This window comes from Tiliqua scincoides, chromosome 4 (genome assembly GCF_035046505.1).
Source record: "Tiliqua scincoides isolate rTilSci1 chromosome 4, rTilSci1.hap2, whole genome shotgun sequence".
Taxonomy (NCBI): Eukaryota; Metazoa; Chordata; class Lepidosauria; order Squamata; family Scincidae; genus Tiliqua; species Tiliqua scincoides.
Window position 1 is genome coordinate 75,821,554 of NC_089824.1, and position 24,912 is coordinate 75,846,465.

Below are 24,912 nucleotides of genomic sequence, written 5' to 3' on the forward strand. Positions count from 1 at the left end.
GGGTTACATTGCTGTGGCTGGGCCCTGCCTCTGCTCTCTTTCTCCCACTGGTGTCTCAATGAATCGCTCCCACTCACAGATGGAAAAACTCACTATCACATAAATGTACTGAGAAGCAATACTCAACAGACATTTTCAGAAATAGCTGAACTTCCACTTTAAGAGCAGAGAGACACATAAAAGAACCTTTGTGTGACAAACAGTGATTTAATCAGAGCTTAATCTGCCACCTTAAAATTAACTTCTTTCTTCCTCTCTGGACAAATATCAAAGGACAGATTAGTTGCACATTCCAAATTAATAAATTGAATATCTAAAAAAAATTATCTTTAAGTGCAGATGAATGCTTTTAGTGACAGGACATTTTGCTTATTGTTCAATCATTTGCGTGACTACTCAGAAGTAACTATCACTGAGGTAGTGATAGTGTGTTCCAGGTAAGTGTTCATAGGACTGCAGACTCATAATTCAATCCTATCCCTGGCGGCGGCACCGGGTGCAGCACCACCGAAATGACTACTGCTGTATCCAGCGGCACTGCTATGGCCACTGGAGCTCTCCTCGGAGGAAGGGGACTTTTGTCCCCCTCCCCTGGAGAAAGCCCCAGGCCCCGCAAGGGGGATTCTCAAGCCTGCACTGGGTATTTTGCTGGCACAGACTTGAGTATCTCCATGTCGGGTTGAAAAGCCGTATACAGAGGATAGGATACAGCATAGCAGGACTTCGCTGGTCCCACCTCCCTCCCATGTCGGTTCCTCCCCTCCTCCCGCCCTCCCTCCTCCCTCCCGCTGCCCACTTCTTGTCTTCCCCCACCCGAAAAATACCGCCACCCTGTGCTGGAAGAGCACCGGCCAGCCATCCACACGGTGCTGAGGCGCAGTGCCAACTGGCACTGGTCCAGTGCCTTCACTTATGGCTCCTTCCGTGGTGCCATAAGCATGACTTATAGCACATTTACAACACCTAGTGCAGGTGCTGGAGCTCAGTGCTGGCGCGGAAGGCACACAGGATTGGGTCCTTAGACCCCAATTTTTTTTTCTCATATTGGTTTCTCCAGGCTTTCAGGTACTCAAATGTCATACATTTTACATTGCATTTATTTAGTAGATTTTTTCACTTCTCTATTCTGTTTTCAGAATACTTCACAGAGGAAAAAAGTAATAAAATCACAACCCCCCAAAATTAATGAATATTAAAAGTTGCAAAACATTCTTTTAACATTCGGCTAGTCTCTGCAAGTTCTTCTTTCTCTCAAAAGAGGATAAAATGGAGACACTCAGACCTATATTAGATTCCTTTTCCACATGCTATTTGAAGCCATTGTGAAGGTACAGCTGAAACCCATTAAGTTCAATTGAGCCCAAATGGCCCATAAGTCATGTGGAAACTGTTTTCCTCTGGGATAGCTAACTACAGAGCCTTTCTTGAGCTTCCAAATTTTTTAAAAAAATAATTTCTGTTTAATTTTCATGTGAAAAGCTAGGAAGATTGAGACTCAAGAAACACGATAAGCAATCATGGATATGTTCCTGGAGACTGGAAGACATGAATTTTTTGCTATGTTCTAAAATATCAGTCCTTAACAATGCAGAGCAATATATTCTTAAGCCTAGAAATAGAAAGCCATATCATAATGGAAGGCATAAATTGCTACCACTTGTCCTAGCCAAAAAATAAAGAAATATTAACTCTTACAATCTATGTGATTTATGGATATGAAGAAATTAAGTCTGTACTCAAGTCATCCATCTGATCTGGGGTTTTTCAGAAAGGCACACTAAAATATTAACAGCTCTAAATATACTTCCCTTGGGATAACTGTACATTAGTCCAGTATGGAAAAAAAAAATTAAATGCAGGGGATGGAAGAAAATATGAAAGTTATTACATAGAGAATTATTAAAATCACATCTACTTTAGTAACAATTATAAGAAAAGTCTACATCCCAAATAGAGGGGATTATGAACAGAATTACCTTGCTGGGTCAGACCAAGGTACATCTAATCCAACATTCTAACAACAGCCAGACAGATGCCTTGGGAGGCTTTCAAACAGGGCAGGAAGGTGAGAGCCTCTGCTTGTTGCTTATCCTCAGCATCTGATACTCAGACAGAGATGGTCTTTGAAGATAGTGCTTATATGTAGCGGTAATGGCTAGCAGCCAAATGAAAGACCATTAGTTTGTCTATTCCTTTCTTCAAGCTATCTAAGCTTACAGTCATCACCACATCATGTAAGTTCATGATTCTAGTAGCAAGAGAAAGGGAGAAAAAAAATGCTTTAGGTTCACAAAAAGCGTATGTGTATGTGTGCGTGAGTGAAAGCCTACAATTACCGAGCCAAGCCTTGTCAGATAAAAACATTTCAGCTTCTTCTTAAAAACTACATGTTTTTAGGTCTCTCTCTGCAAGATCTCTTTGGGGACGGCATTCCACAACAGTGGGAACCACCATCAAGAAGGCCCTGCCTCATGCCCACCAACAGATTTCTGTTAGTGGCAGACCACAGAGCAGGGCCTTCAATGAAGTTCTCAAGGTCCAGACAGGTTGCTATGGGAGAATGTGGTGCTTCTGGTAACTTTGGTAACTTGTTGGTCTCAAACAAGCCTTTAAAGACCAAGAGTGCTACTTTGAACTGGGCTAAGAAACAAATTGGCAACCAATATAGTTTTCACCAGTTGTAATCCTGCTAAGAAACTGATGTAGCAGCTAAGTTCAGGAGATAAGTTATTCCATTAACAAAGCAATCCTACCATGTTTACTCAGAAGTAAATCCCACTATGTTCAGTGGTATTTACTCCCAGTTAGGTATGTATAGGACTGCATTTTCAGGGCCCAATCCTAAGCTTTGCATGCCAGCTCACCGTGGCACATACTGTCACAAACGTGCCATAAGGCATGTTTGTAGGCCCTAATGCCAGTGCTCCACTGGTGCTAGCCCAGCACTGGCCAGCGCTGAGCTAGCGCTGGTGGAGCACCGAAGCTCTGCCACTTGGCAGTTGCATGGACTGCCAGGCAGCAGAGAGGTAGGTGGGGGGATGTGGGGAGATGGGGAGGAGGCATTCTGAGGTGTGGAGAGGCGGAAGGAGGGTGGGGAGAGGGTGGGGAGGAGACATGCCAGGGGAGGGAGGAAGGGAGTGGAGCTTCACTCCACAGGATCCAGAGCCTCTGTGTCAGGCTGCCCTGAGGCTCTTGATTCTATGCCCTGATACTAAGGCTCCTGATTCTATGCGGACCTTCGGGTCACCGTAGAATCAAGTAGCCCCATTGCAGGGCTACTCAGTTTACCCAGGGAAGGGGGACTTTTGAGGAGGCAGCAGCAGCTGCCTGGTGAGTGCGGGATGAATCGGCAGCCATTTTCGGCGCCGCTGCAGCCCCACACACCAGGCAGCTCAGGATATTCTACCTGGCTACATCCTAAGCATAACTACCTGGGAGCAAGTACCACTGAACACAGTGAGATTTACTTTCGAGTATACATGAATACTGTGCTGTAAATAGACTATTCTTTCAGCCTATAATGTCAGTTAAGCCTTTGGTCACTCCTAACACATAAAATAAATATTGATAATATTGCTAAAAATAATAATACTCATAAATATTGCTATTATTGTCTGGTATGAGTCAATATCTTTCTTAACGTCTCCAGAAATAATGGCAGTGCCTTACAACAGCAGAACAGAACTAATTATATGCAGCTTTATATGCAGCTTTAGAATATATTCCACATATATTTGCATCACTCAGTGACTCAAATGAACATATAAACTGCATTGAAAAGTACTATGTTTAAAGTGATGTCAAACAACATGAAAAGCTCTGTCTATGGAATCTGACTTATGATAGCAGTTTTTCACATGCAAGTCATCACTTGACATACAGTCATCGAGTGATAAACTGGTAAGTACAAAACCTTCAGAATGTACCCTTGCACCATCCTGAAACAGAAACATCCTGAAACAGAAGCCACAGTTCTTCTTGCTTTGCAATTAACTATTGCAAATGTTAAGACAATAAAAAGCAATAAAGCTCAGGTTGTTCATATATTATGTAGATTATCTTTATCACATCAGACACAGTGTACTTCGCAAGATATGTTGCATCATGAACATCACAAGAAATTTAATGTTAAGCATCAGTTATGAGATGTTACAAAGACAACATTATTAGTTTCTCACCATGTCATCAAATGTTATAAATATGCACGGATTGCCTGAGAGCCAAATAAAGACTGAAATTCTGAGGCTTCCTAATATTAAAAGATTTTTTCCTTAAGATAATGTTTGTGAAGCACTTTGAATACTGAAAGCACAATATAAATGCAAAGTTGTGGTTATATAACAATATATAAAAAAAATCAGCTATTGTGGCTGTATTCACAGATAATGTATGTTTGTGGGCTTCTGTATCCAATTTTTTTTTTAAACCTGTAATTATGCAACAAAATATACAATGTTTGATTTCTGTGCCTGGATATCCATAATTACCACCTAACCCTGATTTATTTTGCATTCCTCTGAACTTTATAGCTCACACGATGCTAAAGGAGCCATTCATTTAAAGATGTTCCCTATGCTTTTCACAAAATATTCTTCCCAATTTCAGCCTCTCAAAATTATCAACATTCACTTAAGAGATTTATATGCCTCCTTTCCTCTTAAAAACTAAGATGACCCAGGCGGCTCACAAGCAATAAAACACAATACAGTAAGTAAAATATAATACAATAAAAACAAGGGATACTAAAACATTAAAATGCAGCACTTATACAAGAGAGAGAATCAGAGCTGATACTAACTGAATACACATGAGAGCTAATTGCACAACTGAGCTGAGTTGCATAATCGCAAACTAATATGGCATCTGATTAGGGCCAATGTTATTTGTTCCATGTGGAGACCACCAAAATTGCTTCTACATGGCAGGTCTCCATGTGAATGTTCCATGGGAACCGCTGAAAGTCCCTTTGCCATGTGTGTAAAGTATGCCCAGTCCTGCGCAAAATCTACATACCAATACCAGTCAGCAAGGATATGAAACACAGCACATGACTAAGGAGCTGCTAGATGCTAATTTCACTACATGAAACTGCCACACAATTATTCATTCATCTTTCATATTTTTATACTGTCCTTCCAAGGAGCTCAGTTGAGTACACATGATCTCTCCTATAACAACCCTGTGTGCAGATCAGCTGAGAGATAGTGGCAGGTCAAAGCTGGCATGGAAGCTACATGGTTGAGCAGCAATTTGACCTGGTTCTTCCAGGTCTAAGACTAACGTGTGTAGCATCGCTACACCATCTTGGCTCTCACTTGCCTTGCAACTGCAATTACTTACAGCCCAATCCTGAGCGGTACGTGGGGCTGCAGTGGTGCCAAAAATGGCTGCCACCACATCCTACGTGCTCCAAACAGCCACCGGTGGCTCCTCGGAAGAAGGGGACTTTTGTTCCCTTCCCCCAGATAAAGCAAGTAGCCCTGCAATGGGGCTACTTGATTCTATGGTGATCCAAAGGTTGCTGTAGACTCAAGAGTCTCCATGTTGGGTGGCCAGCCTGACATAGAGGCTCTGAATCTGGTGGAGCAAAGCTTCACCTGTCCTGCCTCTCTCCCATCCCACTTCCTCTCCCCGGAATGCCTCCTCTCCAGCCTCTCCCACCCACCCCCGCTTCCCCCTCCCCAGAACGCCTCCACCTACCTCTCTGCTGCTTGCCCAGCGCTAGCCCAGCATCAGGCTAGCACCACCAGAGCATGGCGCTAGGGCCCACAAATGTGCCTTATGGTACATTTGCAACAGTGCGTGTTGGCTCGCTGAGCTCAGGATTGGACTCTGTAAAAAAAATCCCTATGTTACGATACTTCTTAAAGTAAGGACTGAGCCATATGAAATTCACAAAAGTAAAGCTGCCAGGCAGCTCTCGAAAACCAGAAGTTTTCTCTGTAACTTTAAAACTTTAGCATTTTTATCCAAAGTATTCATGCCTGTAATACCTGCATGATAAGGCTAAAATTCAGCAAGTGAAACTTGCATATCCAAGCAAGGAAAATGTCTAGTGGTTGAATTTTGCCTCTTATGCAGTTGTTAAAGGCACAAAAGCCCTTATAGAATAAAGATGGCTACACTAACTTTTAAGCATATGTTAACATTCTGACTGTGCAGCACACAGGGCAGATTTACAAAACAATCCTATGCAGCGCTGGTGCAAAGGAGCCACCAGGCATGCACATTGTACTGTACCCAGTGCTGCAACTGAGCAGGCAAGAAGTCTCCTCAATAGCATCCCATGTAGTGCCCCAGCCTGCTCAATGGGGCTACTCAGATCTGTGTCAGCTATTTAGCTGGCACTGAACCAACTAGTCCTATGTAATGCTGGTAGGCCCAAGAAAGGGACTAGGATGTGGCGAAAGCCTGCTTTACCATCCCCACCCTCTCCCAGTCCCAATCTGCTCCCATTCTGTCCTCCCCCCTTCCAGAAACATCTCCTCCCTGCCACTCTCCACCAACCAATGCAAACCTTACCTTTGCTGGCAGCTGCTGGGTGGAACGTGGTGCCCGCAGGACAGTGTAGACCTTCCTGTTGGCTCCATTTTCTTGCTGGGTGCTGAAAAACACATTATAGCATTTTTACGACACTCAGTGCCAGCACTCACAGCTTATAGGATTGGGCCAGTGGCGTAGCTAAGGAGGTGCAGGAGGTAGCAGTTGCACCAGGCAACAAGCTTTAGGGGGGCAACAAGCTGAACTTAACACTAGTGGCCAAAATTGAGAAAAAATTGATATGTACAACTAATACCATCACGTTATATATCACTGGAAAGGAAATTTAATGCAGAATGCCATGAAATAAATCTCATTTGAATACCTTTATTCTATCAAATGTTATAGCCAATTAACCAGAAAATGACAATACAACTGCTTTGGAACAAAAAGTGGATTTTCTTAACTCAAAACTGACCTGTGAGACTGATTGTTCTGAGAGCCAATGAGAGGTTATTATGATACAGCATGGAACCAATAAGGTGTTAATATGTGTCAGTTCTCATTTCCATGTATCATAATACAGTTACCCCTTCTAAATGGGTAAAGAGGCACTTTTTCAAGTGGTGCTCCTCTTATATTTAGCAGGGGGAGAATAACTGTCCCACTTCATCCCAGTACAGTGTCTCTAACCAATAAGGGGCACACTTTTTCTTTACTAAATTAAATTTTATTTTGTTGTGGGGGCAGGCTACAAAATCTTCTTTGACCCCAGATAGCTATGCCACTGGCTGGTGGGAGGCGGCAGAGCAAGTGGGTGGTGAGCTCCTGGGGGGAGTAGGCAGGTTTTCCTCTGATTTTCACTTTTTAAAAAGCCCAGCCGTGACATCACTTCTGGCTGTGACATCACTTCCAGGGCTCATTTTCAGCTTGGCACCAGGCTATACCATCATTAACTACGCCACTGGATTGGGCTCTTGGTTTTGTAAAACAGACCATTGGGGGGAAAGCCTCAGCAAGATGGAATAAGTAATGAGAACTGCATCCCTATTGTATTTATTTTTGTACAGTAGTTCTATCCCATAATGCTCAGTCTAACTAAGGACTCAGACATAGAGCCAAAAGCAGCATCAGATAACAAATGACAAGCAGCAAAGTAACATACATACTGATGCTTTCATGGCTAGAACGTACAATTAAAAGGGCTTGAAGTCCATGGTTCAATAAAGTGTCTTTCACCTGACATTTCGCCCCTATCTATGGAGGGCTTTTTCAAAGGTTCCATGATCCAGAGATTTCATGAAATGAAATGGTGGTGATCTCTGGATCATGAAACCCTTGAAAATTGACTGCAGAGCAAATAACAGTTGAAGGAGTAAACAAAGCAGATATCATAAACCATTATAATACTCTTAAAAAAAAGGAAGACCTTTGCTAATCAATGGAAGCTAGTTAGGAAATTGGCTAAGCACATCTCCCTGGGGAGTCAGTTACAAAATGACAGGCTGCCACAGAGACAATCTGAGATTTTACTGCCCTCATCTAAGTCTTCATAAATGCTATAACCACCAGCAGGGCCTCTTCTGACAAGATATGGAGGAGGAACATATGGAGCAAGCACTTCTTCTGATATCCTGACCCCAGACCATTTAGGTTAAAACTAACCTAACTGTGCTTGGAAACCTACAGGCTGGCAGTTTTGTTCTTTCAAAACCAGTGTTTTACAGTTGCTGTTTCTGAACACGTTCACTTCTTTAATTTCAGGAATGCCAAAGCCTGGGTTCTTAACCAACACCAGTTTTGTGCAGAGGCTCTCTCATTAGCAGAGGTGGAATCCAGCCTCTTGTGATTATTACCTTCTGCTACTTGCAAATATTTTAAGGGTTCTATTGCCTACTTCTAACTATTCTGCTCAAAGAAAAATAAACGGCATTTAGAGAATTTCTTTACTGCTACAATATAGATTGAAGAAACAAAGGGGTTAAGATAATTATCTTTCATATTATTTGTGGCACCAGAAATCTACTTTCAAATGACACCCCTTCCTGTGCTCCTGCCTACCTTCTATTTTAGTGCATACTTCATCCAAGAACTGATGTGTGCTGGGTTTCATAAGTTAGTGCTTTCTTTTTAAAGCATGATTGATTCCCCACATATATTTGCCAGCCTAAGAGACAGTATGATAAGCACTCATGCAACCCATTCCTATGCAGGGAGAAATTCAATCAGAGCATCTTTCCCCATCATTGCAAATCCATGCCATGATACGCTGCACCTGCTGAATTTATGACTGTCATTCCACTGTTAATTGCACAAAGTCTGTAAAGATAAAAGGGTAGTAGTCTTAGTTGCAACTGTGGCTCTTTATACAGAAAGGGAGAGGTGGAGGGTGCTCATTGCTTCTGCTGCTTCTCAGTCACAGATTGGTGAGAGCCTCAGAATCCACATAGTTCTTAATCTTGATAGGGAAGGCAGTTGCACTACCTATCAGTAAGAGCAGGGGTAGGCAAGCACTGGCCCAGGGACAATTTGCTGCCCTTGGTGATCCCTAATCTGGCCCTCAGGGACCCCTGGTCTCCAATGAGCCTCTGGCCCATCAGGGAATGTTGGAGCTTGCACTGACCCACAACTGCTGGTCGTAACTGCTAGATGCAAGCTGCGGGCCAAGTTACAGCAAGGCCTTTTATACTCTCAGATGCTTTTCCATGGGCATTATTTTAAACTCTCTCCATTGCCTTTAAACAATTTATGTCCCCATGTGTTTCTGGCTTGGTCTGGTTTGTGCAAGAGGTGCATGGCAAGCACTTCATAGTTTTCATGTGGTTCAACATGCCTGTATTATAGTTCTCATGTATATTATAAATAACTCAGTAAAATTCATTCATTCATATAAGTTTAGTCTCTAATGTTTTCATTTATGTAAATTTATTCAAATTTGAAATGTAAATTAATTGGTTTTTCCCAACCCCTGACACAATGTCAGAGAGATTATGTGACCCTCCTGCCAAAATGTTTGCCCACCCCTGAGTAAGAGCAATGTTCAGCAAGTTTCAGGGCCAAACCAGATGTGATGCAGAAGATGCATGAACAGAATCACCTGCATTAAAATTTAAGGCTGCAATCCTATACACTTTTCTGGGAATAAACCCCATTGAATACAGTGGGACTTAATTTTTGTGTAGTTGTGCATAGGATTGTGTTGTAAGAGCAGTTAGCAGGATTTTGGATCAAAAGACAACAGTGCTGGGAACGACCGATTAAACCTCCCCCGTACCCTTCTCAATGTAAATCATCCCCCTGAAGATGTTCTCTGTCTTGTACAAGAAACCAGCTGAGACTGCAAGCCCCTTTAAACCCTTACTTCACAAAAGAACACAGAACTACTCTTGTAGCATCCCTGTTTTTATACCAAGGTTGACTGTTCAAGGTCTCCCCGCTTCACCTCTGTACGTTGCTGAAATGTCTACTCTGTCAGCTGCATGCTCTATTCATTTACTTCATAATTGTCTTCTACTGATTTATAAGCTAAAGGGGTGTTTATTAATTGTGTTAAAGATTTACAATACCTAAAAAAAAAGCCAAAAACATCACCCGATACTGCATTATTGACAGATTAAAGTCAACCTTCCCAGCTCCAGAGTGTGAAATGTGTGCTACATGAATTTGTATTTTTGTCCCCCCTACTCATCAGGATGAGCAGCAGCAGGGAGGCACCCGGCAGCAGCCTCACTGCCAACTTCTTCCAGGCTGGCTGATTTTAAGCCAATCAGACCCAGGTGTGGTAGGGAGAAAGGACTGTCCAGTTCTGCTTGCCATGCTCTCCTTGTGATGCCTTGGAATGGAAGTTTCCATGCTGAAGCATCAGCTATAGAGTGAGGTTCCAGCTGCGGCTGCAGATCCAGCTGCGTCTGCAGGCACTTCACTCACCACCCCAGTTTGGGGCCCCTCCAGGCAGGGGGCCCAGTTTGGCCAAATTGATCAAATTTCTCTAAGACTGCTGCCTGCTATTCAAGCTCTTCCTCCGGTGCTCACTGGATCTGAAAAGGACGGGGGGGGGGGAGCATGAAACAGGAAAATGATGAGCTTGAGCAGGGGTGTTAAACAAAACAACCATGGGCTGGATATGGCCTATGGAAGCTCTTTATCTGGCCCATGTGATACTTGGGCTTTCCCAGCAACACTATCAGCTGCTCTCAGCTGCTGAGCTGCAAAGTGATGGCTCAGCAGAAGTGGCACCTTCTTTTCAGCTCCATCCCCTTTCTCCTTTTTAAAATCAGCAAATGCTAGAGGAGAAAGGAAAGTAGTGGCGCTTCACATGCTGGTTGGATGCCTTCTGACCCACCAGTAGGGGGCAATATTTGGTGCTATCCACCACCTGGTAAGGAGGGATGACATTTGGTGCCCTGATTCAGGTATCAGAAGTTGCAGGCCACCTCTGCATCTGTACTAGAGATAAGATGCACACTCACACACACAAACCCAGTCAGAGTGTGGGACAGAGGGGAACTGAACTCTGAAGAACAACCACTATAGCAATTCACACAAGATTAAATGCTTAAAATACCTCCTCCTTAAAAAGGCAAAAACAGGGGCAAATAAGTCTAGCGATTTACCCAGTTTTCCTGTAAATCTATCCTTCAAGCTGCTGTCTTTTCCACTAGGGAAACCATATGTACACGCATATGCGCATGTTTACCCGAATGAGCGAGGCCGAGCTGCTTTTTAAAAACACTTAAAGAGATGGAAGATCCAGTTACAGAACTTCGACATCTCATCTAGTCTGGCCTTCATCCAAAAGGAAACCTAATCCTGAAATCTCGTCTCTGGAACTTTTCATCTCTCAGGGAACTGGGGACTTTCTAATAATGCATTATGAAATGACAAGTCCATATTTTCCACTACATGTACACAAGACAATGAGCCATAGACAATCTCAACTTTCTGACTGGGGAAGACAGTGCCCTTGTGATGCACAGGTTTGCAGTTCACCCAGTATTACATTTGCATTACAAACATATTACATTTTCTTTTGTATTACACAAACAAAACATTTCATGAGTATCTATTAAAAACAAAATAAAGTTTGAAGCTGTTCAGTGAAGTAGCAGGTAATCTACAAGCCTTGTAGCAGGGCATGCCCCCAGAACCACATGGAAACGAGTGAGAGTTGTGTCTGACCACAGCTATTCATTTCAATGAGGCTCAAGCACAAGAGGTTTCCCGAGAATTATTCTGTCATGGTTAAAGAGTAACACAGTGGGTCAGATTGGACATAACACTACTCTAAATCACAGTGCTCTCAGCGCTCTCTCCCCTCCTCTTGTATGCTCCGATTTTTTTTATACTAAATTTCTACCCCGCTTTATCTCCCCAAAGCGGCATCCAACATAAAATCACAATAAAAGTCATAAATATTAAAATCTACTTTTTAAAAAGGCAGCATTGAAATATCACACTAAAAGACAATGAGAAAACTTTAAAACATAATTGAATGTGTTGCTTGAGTATTTTAAAACACATTACTGTATAGGATCTAGTGCCAACATTTCACTTTCAACTGTGGAAAGCATAAAACTAGCAGATCTAGTCATGTTGACTGCATGTACTTGATGTTGACTGCAAACCAAGGCTTGCCATTACATTTGAACCAAAACCTAATGCTTGTGCTTCAAGCCAAGACTGCAAACCCTAGTAGACATGTGATATGAGCCAAAAACTCATATCAGTCTCCAACAGCACAACCCTATGCATGTCTATTTCAATGGGACTTACTCCCAGGTGAGTGTTGGAAATGGAAAAGGTGCAAAAGAGAGCAACTAAGATGATTACGGGGCTGGGGCACCTTCCTTATGAGGAAAGGCTACGGCGTCTGGGCCTTTTCAGCCTAGAAAAGAGACGCTTGAGGGGGGACATGATTGAGACATACAAAATTATGCAGGGGATGGACAGAGTGGATAGGGAGATGCTCTTTACACTCTCACATAATACCAGAACCAGGGGACATCCACTAAAATTGAGTGTTGGGCGGGTTAGGACAGACAAAAGAAAATATTTCTTTACTCAGCGCGTGGTCGGTCTGTGGAACTCCTTGCCACAGGATGTGGTGCTGGCGTCTAGCCTAGACGCCTTTAAAAGGGGATTGGATGAGTTTCTGGAGGAAAAATCCATTATGGGGTACAAGCCATGATGTGTATGCGCAACCTCCTGATTTTAGGAATGGGTTATGTCAGAATGCCAGATGTAGGGGAGAACACCAGGATGAGGTCTCTTGTTATCTGGTGTGCTCCCTGGGGCATTTGGTGGGCCGCTGTGAGATACAGGAAGCTGGACTAGATGGGCCTGTGGCCTGATCCAGTGGGGCTGTTCTTATGTTCTTATGTTCTTATGTTTATTGAATTGCAGTTCAAGTTATTAAATTTTTATAATATAAACCAAGGACAGGTCATCTTGTTCAATTAAATTTGCATCTCTTCCAAATCTTCCACCTTGTGACCTGAAGCAGCAATATTAGATTTACTCCACATGTAGCCTAGCTATGCTGCTTTTTGTTTTACAAATTATTAGATTTTCACAAATGTTATATAGTTAATTCGTTGTTACAAAATTATTATCCTCAATTAAAAAATTACTCTACTATTCAACCATTGTGTATCAGATATTCATTCACTGACTTTTGAATCCTGGACCTTTTTGAAATTAAATTATTGTAATTATCTCTCAAGTCAATCTTGTCATTAATACTTGGCTCACAACAAAAAAAAATTTAGCACTGATCTCCATGCTTTGTAAATGTTTTCATATTCCATCTCCAACTGCAAAATATGCCATAAACGTAGCCGTCTTAGGGCCCAATCCTATCCAACTTTTCAGCACCGGTGCAGCCGCAATGCAGCCCTGAGGTAAGGGAACAAATGTTCCAATACCTTGAGGAGATCTCTGTGAGTGCCTCCCCACCACAGGATGCAGTGCATGCCCAACTGGCACAGTTGCACCGGCACTGCAAAACTGGATGGGATTGGACCCTTAAATAGATAACATTTTAAAAGCCACTCAACTCTAGTTGGCTTTCTTATGCTTGTATTCTTAGTAAACTAGTAGCAGAATCCTATTCATCTCTGCTCAGAAGTTGCACAGTGTCCATTGGGGCTTACTCCCAGAATAGTGTGTATAGGATCGCATCTTAGGTTCATGAGGCAAAATATTAATTACCGTAGATACTCACGTATAGTACGTGAAATTTCTGCCAAGTAATCAAGCTCCAATTCTCACTTCGCCTGATCTCTGGGTCAATCAGAGGGCAGAACCTTTCAACTCTTGCAAATATCTCATCTCTCTGCTGTGAATTGAATTGCACACTCTCAGTTATAAGTTGTATGTTGTATGTAGAGCTCCTAGTTTAACACACCAGACACCTTAAAGGTGTCTTTGATTCATGGTTCTCCTCATGTCCACCTTAAAGGTGGATTTGATTCATGGATCTCCTGCAGTGGTTCCCAACCTTTTTCACTTGCATATCCCTTGGCAGCCTATTTCCATAAATTGTAGCCTTCATATTAGCAAAATGTTTGTAATAATACAAGCCCTCATCTCCTCTCTATGAATACCCAGACTTCATGTATTTATCACAGTGTCTTCTCTTTTTATCTGTTTGAAGAACAGAAGACTCTGCCTTTGCACTGTTTTGCACCAGAAGTGGGCTGAGAAATTCTGGATGATTGATCACTTTCCATATTATGTTTCAGCTTTTTTACTGTGCTGGTTTTCAATCACTGGTTCATAGATGAATTGATGACCAAAAACTAGCTATTGGTGGGGCTTTCACAGCCAACTAGATACCTCCCTTCCTGTCTTGCTGGTTCCTGCCTTGCAAGGCATTCTGGAGCACAGCCTGCCTTTTTCTGCCTTATTCCATTCTTTTTCAAGTACCCCTAAAGGTCCTGTTGAGTGTCCCTGGGAGTACATGAATATCATGTTGGGAACCACTGTTTTACTGGTATGTAGTTTACAGTGCACTTACTGTGATAGTGTTTACAAAAAGGTGGTGAAGAAGAGAATTTTTAAAAGAATAAAAATGTATCTTATGATCTTTTACTATGTTTATAATAAATTAGAGACTACAGTTCTTAGGTAACAATTAGTGGTAGGTTATTTTTCAGGATCTGGCCTTGGGTAAAATCAGACAAAACTATAGTCAGACACCCCCCTAAGTTTAACCCCCGACTTATCCAAGGGCATAGAAAATTCCATGATTGTTGGCTCAAAACCTGCCCTTGACTTATCTGTGGGGTCGACTTATAGGCGAGTATCTTGGGTCCTGAGCCAGTTTCAGGTGGTTCTCCATTCATTTCAATATTCTATTTTTATTAGACTTGATGCTACTTTGTATGTGACTGCATTTGGGGAAATATTACAGACCTGTACTTTTAAAAAGCTACTATGTATATTCTTTTAACAATGATAGTCAATGGGACTTACTCCTGGGTAAGTGTGGGTAGGATTGAAGCCTAGGATTGCTAAGAATTTTCCTGCTTGATGATGTCACTTCCGGTCATGACCACTTTTGGTGGGTTCTGACAGATTTTCATTCAAAAAAGTGGGTCCCAGGGCTAAATGTGTGAGAACGACTGGCGCAGAGGCATAAAAGCCCAGGCCACTGATCTTACTCCAGCATCAGTCTTGGCACCATCCCTCTTCCTTTCCCAACAGTGACTAGCAGAAGTCTACGTTTGCCCCATTGCAGGAGAGAAGGAGGCTGGATGAGATGACCAATGCACAAACAGAGTAGGAACTGTATTTAGTGCATTGAAACATTTACAAGAATAAGCACTGCATCAGGATGTGGGCCAGAAAACCCTAACAGCCCAATCCAACACAACTACCCATGTGGCAATGCAGCCATGCCAAAGTGGTACATGCTGTATCCCATGGGGGAGTTCGTAGGCTTGGATGCCTCCTCAGAGTAAGGCAACATTTATTCCCTTGTCCCAGGGTAAGCCTATGCCAGCCTGATGGATCCCCTTGGTCCTGCACCAGATATATCACTAGTGCAAGTCTCTGTGGACCTGGGTTGGGGGACTGGAGCTAGGCAGAAGGATAAGATATTGGTGTGCACAGCAGCTGCTGATACTGCCCCCTTCTCACCCTTGATCCATTCTCTTCCCCACTCCTATATCTTCCCCATTCCTCCCCCTTTCAGTTCTGTTCTGCCCCTTCCCTGCCTCCCTCTGGTGCACAGACCTGGCTGCATGCCATGGTAGCCAGGCTGTGCTGAATGGTATGTTGCTATTTGTAATAGTTGTAAAGGACTTTATGCCACCAGAACACTGGTAAGACCCTAATAGGATTGGGCTGTTATTCATATAGAAAAGGCGTTAATGAACAAAATAATCTGGTCAACTATGGAACAAGTCATTCAGAATACTAGCAGGGATCTTCTTACTCTAAAAAAGGAAACAAAGTTTAAGTTCAGACAGGAAGGTGAAAATCTCTATCATAGCTTACTCTTGGTTCTATGAGTTACTTGGGCTGCAATCGCTATGTACACACTGCTCTGTGTATATGACCTATCACCCCTGCTAACTGGGTAAGAGGCACTTTTTAATGGGTGCTCTTCTTTTATTTAGCAGGGGGAGAGTAACTGGCCCCCCTCACCCCCAGCACTGTCTTTTCTAGTGGCTGTCTGCTGGTGTTCTTTAGCATCTTTTTAGATTGTGAGCCCTTTTGGGACAGGGAGCCAATGGTTTAATTTTCTCTGTCAACCTCTTTGTGAACTTTCTGTGGAAAAGCGGTATATAAATACTGTTAATAATAATAATTAATAATACACACTCACCTGAGAAGAAGTCCCATTAAACTTAGTGGGGCTTACAGAATAAGCAAGTGCGCTTCTTTTCAAGCAAGCAGGCATAAGATTGAGGGAGCTTCTCAGGCAAAGTATGAACAGAAGCATTTTGGATTTTTTACACAAATGCTTTCAATCAGTTATTCTATTTTACTTAGATAAATTATTTCAAGACAAGTCATGGTAGATTATTCAGTTAGCACTGCAAGAATGGAGAAAACCCAAGACTGTAAACATAAAAGTGCAACAGAAAGTGAAGTCAAATGGATACCAGAGTATCATTCCTTCTGGTTATCCAAGGTATAAAGCACATATGGATGACAGTAATATTACATCCAGAAGGAATTAATTGTTCTATTAGTCCCATACTAGAAGAAACACAAGTGAGAAAACAATAGTGTTTCAAATGTCTAGAGAGTGTTCAAATCAGCTTCAGTGTATTTGTTTGTAACTTAATTACTGGTTTAATCCAGCCAATTTAAGACCCAATCCTATTGAGAGTGTGACAGCTCACCGCTGGCATGCACTGTCGCAAACATGCTGTAAGGCACATCTGTGGGCTTTACCGCTGGTCCAGTGTGAGCCCATGCTGGGACAGAGCCAGTCAGAAGCTGGTGATCCACCACCAGGTGCTCCATGCAAAGTGGCTGGTGGTGGAGAGGTAAGTCAGGGCATGTGGGAGGTAGGGAGGAGGTGTTCCAGGGCGGGCAGAGGATGGGGGAAGGCGAGGCAGAGAAGAGAGCAGGGTGGAACTGTGGGCCTGACACAAGTCTTCTTGATTCTGCACTGGGTAAAGAGCCGCAGCAGAGTCAAGTAGCCCCATTGCAGGGCTACTTCCCTTACTTGGGGGAAGGGGGCAAATGTTCCCTTCTCCTGAGGAGCTGCCGGCAGCTGCCCAGTATGCGCAGGATACCTCGGCAGCCATTTTTGGCACCACAGCAGCCCCACGCAGTGGGCAACTCAGGACTGAGCAGCCCAACACCTGACTTGGATCATATAACAAACCAGTTTGAGTGATATTGGGCCCTAAGTCCTCATCTTCTAACTTATTTTGGTACCATTTGAGGATGATTGGGTTGGCATTTCCACTGTATATACAAATAAAAACCATTCATCTTAATCTCTATCACTCAGTTACAGACTTTTTCTCACACATTCCCCATAACACTATATCACCAAAAATATATCTCTTGCTATTTATAGAGGCTTTGACTTGTTTAGAATTTTATTTTACCCTGTTGGAAGTTTATTTCTAATTTCTTACATGCAAGCAAGAGCGTATCAAGCATTAATATCTGAGGTAAATTTGAAGAAGCAACTGTGCTTTAAAAAAAAAAAAAACCAAGTCAGGACTCTGAGGTAAATCATGGACTTCAGAAACAAAAATAAAAACTCTAATTAAATGAAATCCCCTTTAAAATGCCTGTTCATACTCATTATTCATCAACATCTGGATATGCTGCCTCAAGCCATGCCAAGTTAAATAAAAGAGCGTTATGCATAGTAGAGGGTACCCCCAAACCTTTAAAATTATAGTAGTCATCATTACTCAGTGCAATTTGGGACAAAGGTGCATCTCTTCTTTCCTCATTCTGTAACAATTTGCAGTTGGATTGCTAGCTACCATACTAGTTATTTTGTAAAGTATCACAGAATTATAGTAATAAGAGCCTGGAAAAAGGAAGTAAATTGCTTGTCCTCCTGCCTGCAAATGGAAGATTACTCCTCGAAGTAAATTTTCTGAGATTTGTCCTGTCTAGCTTTCAGTGATTCAGATGCTGATGCTCTACTCTTCCCTTGGGTGATTATTCTACAGTTTAATAGTTCTTGCTAGCAAGACCATTTTTTTCCTGAGGTTTAGTTTTCCAGTGTTTTCTATTGTGTTGGCTGTTGATATAAATGTTGCCATGCACATATGGTGCCCAAATTAAGACTTCATTGCAATAAAATAAAATTGCAATGTCTGGAGAATGAAGAGATGCTGGATAAAATAGCTGTTGTAATTTGCATGTTTAGATTTGTGGCTCTGTGGTGCATTTTACAGCTATCCCATGAGGAGATGATTTTCTTGGCCTGCATTAACCATACTATGCCATGAAAGTCTTGCTTAGACTTGTTTAATGCTCCTTGTCTACCAATACCAACATGAGAAAGTGACAGAGAAGCCAACCTATCTTGCCTGCAGTACTGTGTAAAAGCTATGCTGACAGGATCAGGCCTGATCTATGTTGGCATCTGAGATAGAAAATTCAAAGGGTACTTTCCCCAGCCTCACCACCACCACTAGTTAATATTAGGGTCATCTGAACATAAGTCACTTGAAGGTTATTTTAAATAAACACGTTCCTGTTGTATTTAACTAGAGTTGTTCAACAAAACACCCCAGTGGATTGTGCACTATGGGTTAGAATTCTCTGTCTGTGGTGCTATTAATTACACCCCAAATCAGGGGCATTACTTCATCAGCTTACTTTTGGGTTGGTGTTTGAAAGAGCACTTAGCCCTAAATGAGTCTTCCAGTAAAAAAAGAAAAGTAGCATTTGATAACTGTGATGTTAATAAGCCATTTCTGCCCTATGTTGCATATATGCAACAGGGATCAAATGTGTATTCCTGTGGGCTGAGCAGAAATGGGTTAAGAATGTGATCCTAAGCACACTTGTGAGAAAGCAAGCCCTAATCAAATCAACAGATATGGTTAGGAATGGACTGCAGAAATGAAAATTCTTGTGATTTAGGAGTTGATGAGTTACCAAATCTTTAAACAGGAAGTTAGGGCTGACAACAAACTGCATGTTTTCAGTCAAATCAAAAGTCTTGCTCTTAACCAAATAGTCACATTTTTAACCTGTTATGAATTGTGGAAAATGGATGGATCCCAGATTAATTTTTCCAGTTTGGGCCTGTATCCTTACTCTAATCTGAAATGGCACTTCCCTGCATCACAAGTGCAGCCAACCTATCTTGTAGCTCCTCCTATTCTTGAATTTCCTCAGATTTGCTAAAGTAGGAGAGAGAATGGGAGACACAATATACAAGAAAACAACCAATACAGGGCACAATCCTAACCCCTTGTGTCAGTGCTTTCCAGCACTGACATAAGGGCAATGCAGCTCTGAGGTAAGGGAACAAACATTCCCTTACTTTGAGGATACCTCCGTGAGTGCCACCCAACTGCAGGATGCAGTACATGCCCCATTGCCACCTCTATGCCAATGGAAATATGGAAAGCACTGACATAAGGGGTTAGGATTGCACCCACAGAGTATTCTTGCCATTCGCTTCTTTGTCAAATGGAGGCAACAAATTGATAAAGAAAATGCACTAGAATGGATTTTAGTCTCCCTTGGTATGTAGTTTCCATGGCATTATCAATTGGCATCCTTCAGTCTCGAAAGACTATGGTATTGCGCTCTGAAAAGTGGTTCTGGAACAGCGTCTAGTGTGGCTGAAAAGGCCAATTCGGGAGTGACAATCCCTTCCACACTGGGAGCAAATGTAGTCTGTCCCTGGTGTGTCTCCCTGGCTACAGGCCTTCCTTCTTTGCCTCTTTGCCTCAGTCTGTTGGGCAAGTGTCTCTTCAAACTGGGAGAGGCCATGCTGCACAGCCTGCCTCCAAGCGGGACGCTCAGAGGCCAAGGTTTCCCATCTGTTGAGGTCCATTCCTAAGGCTTTCAGATCCCTCTTGCAGATGTCCTTGTATCGCAGCTGTGGTCTACCTGTAGGGCGCTTTTCCTGCACGAGTTCTCCATAGAGGAGATCCTTTGGGATCCGGCCATCGCCCATTCTCACGACATGACCAAATCAACGCAGGCATCTGTTTCAGCAGTGCAAACATGCTAGGGATTCCAGCTCGTTCCAGGACTGTGTTGTTTGGAACTTTGTCCTGCCAGGTGACACCAAGGATGCGTCGGAGGCAGCGCATGTGGAAAGCGTTCAGTTTCCTCTCCTGTTGTGAGCAAAGAGTTCATGACTTACTACAGTACAGAAGTGTACTCAAGTCTCAAGCTCTGTAGACCTGGATCTTTGTGTGTTCCGTCAGCTTCTTGTTGGACCAGACTCTCTTTGTGAGTCTGGAAAACGTGGTAGCTGCTTTACCAATGTGTTTGTTTAGCTCGGTATTGAGAGAAAGTGTGTTGGAGATCATTGAGCCAAGGTACACAGTCATGGACAACCTCCAGTTCATGCGCAGAGATTGTAATGCAGGGAGGTGAGTCCACATCCTAAACCATGACCTGTGATTCCATGGCATTATAATCACAGTAATTTGTATGAGGTTAGTTTTTGATTTACTCTCTGCTTCAATCACAGGCCAAGGGTTACATAATTTTTATCATGAACTATCTCTTGATTTCAAATATAGTGCCTTCATTCCTGAAATCCGTAAAAAATCTCTGTCACTATCCAATGGTGGTGGATTTGTCATTTGTCAGGTATAATGATAAGGAAATGAATACATGATAGCCAACATATACAAGAAAAATGCAAACATATCTAAGACAGGTCATTTTGATATGGTGTAATTCCAGGTCAGAATCCTAACTATGTCAGATATACACCACTTATTTGTACTTAAGAAACTCAAAACGACAACAGATTAATGACCCTCTGTCAATGCAAATCAGATTCTGGAAGCTGTAATTACCTCAATTAGTGTTTGTGTGACCTTGTGCACAATCCTAACCAGGTCTACTCAGAAGTAAGTCATATTTTGTTCAGTGGGGCTTACTCTCAGGAAAGTGTGGTTAGGATTGCAGCCCTAGCCTTGTTGCTTCAGCTATACCACAACACATCTAAGAACTCATACATTGTAATCAGACTTCTGAAGATCTTGATGACTGTTCTGGTAAGCAGGGTATTGAGACATTTTAAACAGCAAACATGGGAAGTCTAATATTAAATTAAAAGCATTAATCAAGTAGTACACGTAGGTCAGCCTAGATAAATGGCAGTTTGTACTGCTGTGAAGAAATGTACCTGTTTCGTCCATTTTGTATTTGCACTATGTTATACATGCTGTGTTGTGGGAGGGAAAAGGGAGAACCAGAGGACTAGAAAGAATCTGAAAAGTGGAATTGTATATGAATAAAGATTTAAACTAGAACCTGGTAAGTATAGAGAACAAATCTAGTTCTATTCAGCTGGGTGCATTTATCCTTATTTTCTCTCCCCATATAATCTTTTGGTGGTTAACTGGTTTAAGAGTTTCCTTGACTATATTTGTGTCCCTCCCTCAATCCATGTCCAGCAGCCAATCCTATTCTGGGACTGGCCCATCCATACGGCTGAATGGCGCAGTCAACTCAGGCAGCAGAATGGTAGGAGTAGCAGAGGCTGCTACGTCACCAGATAAGGGCAGCATTTGGCATCCTGCCTCAGGCACCAGGAGATCATGGATCAGTCTTGTCATCTCTGGTACATCTCCACTTCACATGGCTTTGCTCTCACTGAACAAGAAAGTAAGGCACTCTCTAAGTGAGGCTATTTCTGTATTGGTATAGACTCAAGGAATTAAGAAACAACACATGGGCCAGGTATAAGTTGGGTCAGCTCCAGTATCCACATTATTCCTGCATAGTGTACCATCTCCCTCCAACACAGTCTTTGTGAGAGCAGTTTGAAAAAAAAAATTATTTCTAGGGCCTGCCTGCACTAAGAGATATGCTTTGGAAAAATGAATAAATAAATTTGAGAAAACCTATCACAGATCAAGAATCTACACAGCTGATCAGCCGGACTTTGCCATCACAAGGTGACATGTAATAGATGGCATGTTTACCGTTAGATCACTTACTCCCACTGGAGAGCTTGATTGCTCAGAAAATGTAGCCAGCAGGACTAAATGATATATTATGCAGGTCTTTTAAAGACCCATCAGGTGGGTCTATTCAGAAAGGAGCCCAAGGAAGCAAAACAGCCTTAGGAGTTTAAACTCCAAAACTACCACATCTGCTTTCAATCCTGGATTTTTCTGCTCTCTCTCTGAAGAAAGGCTCATTCAACCCCCTGTCTTTGCTCATGAAAAAGGCTCTATGACAGAAGTGGGTTTTAAAAAAAACAAACACCCTTCCCCCCAAAAATAGAATTGCATCACTTGCACATCATATTTTGCTGTACATTTGTCTATGGCTACCTGGCCTTTGACCTGTCTTCTGGAATTATACCTGCTGTGTATAGTCAGTGCACAAGGAAGGTAAATGGGAGCATGCTGGCTTGTAATGCCCCCTGAACTGATGACAGACTGACCATGTACCCATGTGTCTGCAGGTTTGTTGCTTGTATATAGAGCAGTGGTTCCCAAACGTTTGAGCATCGGGACCCACTTTTTAAAATGACACTCTTATTGAGTTTAAGAGACTTTTTAAAAAGATATAGAAATAAATAATATATTTATTTATTGATTATTTTACTATTTATTTACTAATATATTAGCAATATTTCACTGGTTTATTTACAAAAATCTTGATCTATTTCTCATCATGAAGCAGCTCTAATGAACATTCCATGAATGTTCTCCTTCCTTTCCAACATTTCTCCCCAGAAAATTTTTTTTTTTTTAAATCTTTTGATTTTTTGGGAATTCTTTATCACGGACACATTTATCTCCCTACATTTACACATGCCTGCAAACTGCTGGAGCTCAACTTCTTGCAAACCCCAGGAGCTCAGCTCTTTGCAGGGCAATTAGCAGCTGTCTTGCACACTCCAGGAGGTGAACTGTTTGCAGTGTTTGAAGCTTATCTGATTTTTGAATATCCTTAGCTTTTGAGGCAATTAGTTATCTGATCTTGCTATGACCTGTGTTTACATTAGAGGTTCTGCCCAACCCTTCACAATCTACCAAAAAATCAGGTCGCAACCCATCTGTGAGTCCCAACCCACAGTTTGGGAACCACTGAAGAGTTCCACCAAGCGTGTGGAGGGTTCTTCCATATTTGAGCACCAAACAATGAGGACCAGTGAGCATGTTAGTGCTGGGGGTATGGCTAGCAGGCTCATTCACATTTTCTCCCCCTGTGCACACTTTGGTGTACACAGTAAGCTACATACCTGAAGGTGAGTCTAGACATTAATGTTGACAAGGCAAATGGGTTTGCTCTGAGCAATTCCCCCTAGATCAGTAATGCAGCAGTTCTGTATTATAAGGCAGCCTCTTCCTGGAACTTCAGGTGTCCTCCTATCCTGGGCAATAGTTATGGTCTCATTTTAATGCTCTTGGATTGTCCCTCCTTCCACCAGAGGGCCTTTTGCACCCCACTTTGCCATAATGTCCCTTCCATTTGTGAGCAGTGACACAGTTCCAGAACATCACCTACATGTCTACTGCTGTGAATGCATACTCAAAAATGAATTTACTGTCCTCTTCGGTGTTGGGGCTGATCACTCTTTGTCGGTTGGGCAATCCAGGAATTACTACGCCAAAAATCTCTCCACAGATCCTTACCTCAGCTTCTTGCTTTTCACCCCACTACCTGTTGCTTTCCATCATCCAGTTCTGAAATGTTCCTATTTGCAAATATTTTCCCTCACTTTGCTTACTACCAGTTATCATGTTGCTTGAAGAGTTACTCAGAACACCTATCTCTAGGGAAACTGGGAAACCATGGGGACTACGTACCTTACTGATTATCCTTAATCAGCCGGAAATATTAACAGCTCCAACAGAGAAGCTAGTTAGCCTGATTACAGATACAAAGGAAAGTCCACCAGAATAAGCTCAGTTCCATTAATTTACACTAGTTTCTTGTACATCAATGAAAGCACAGGAGTAGCTCTACTGGTGAAAAAGAAATGCCACCGTAAATATCACCATCATTGCCAGGGCCGTACTGCTATACCTTGCCTGTACACAGAGCTCTTTTTGGAGGCTTTCCTTCTGAGCTAGGAGGCTTTTTGCCTTCTGTAGGGTGATGGCAACTGCAGAGAGAGCCTTCCTGTCTGTGGTGCCCCATTTATTTATTTACTTATTTGATTTGGTCATTTCTATCTTGCCTTTCTGCTCCCAAAATGACCCCTAAGGTGGCTTACATCACTTTAAAAATAAAAGAACAATAAAAAATTATCAAAAATATCACAATAAAAAAGACTATGACACCGCCCTGAAATAAAAAAAAAAACCAACTGAACTGAGAAACCAACTGAAAAGCAGGGGAGGGGGGGAACCAAGCATGTGTGATGTACTCATTTAGGTGAGGTATTAATTTAACTGAAATGCCTCCTTCAAAGACAACAACAAAGAAACTGTGAAAAGTCATCAGTGGGACACACATACACACACACACACACACACACCAAAAAGACTTCCAGAGGAAGGAAGTTTCAAAGCTTGGGGGCTGTTCCAAGAGTGTGTAGAACACTCTCCCCAGGAAGCCTTGCCTAGTGTTTATTTTGAAGTCATTCTAGTGCAAGGAAAAGAACTTTATTGATCTGGATCAGACACTACTTTGATACTTTGTCCACCAGCCCCACCTCATATATTTGTCCATGAGCCTGCACTCCCTGCCTTTTTCCTGCCCACTTTCAGTATGTTGGGACTTATTAACTGGGTTGGAAGCAATTCATCAGTCCACCCCACTACACAAACTGTTGAT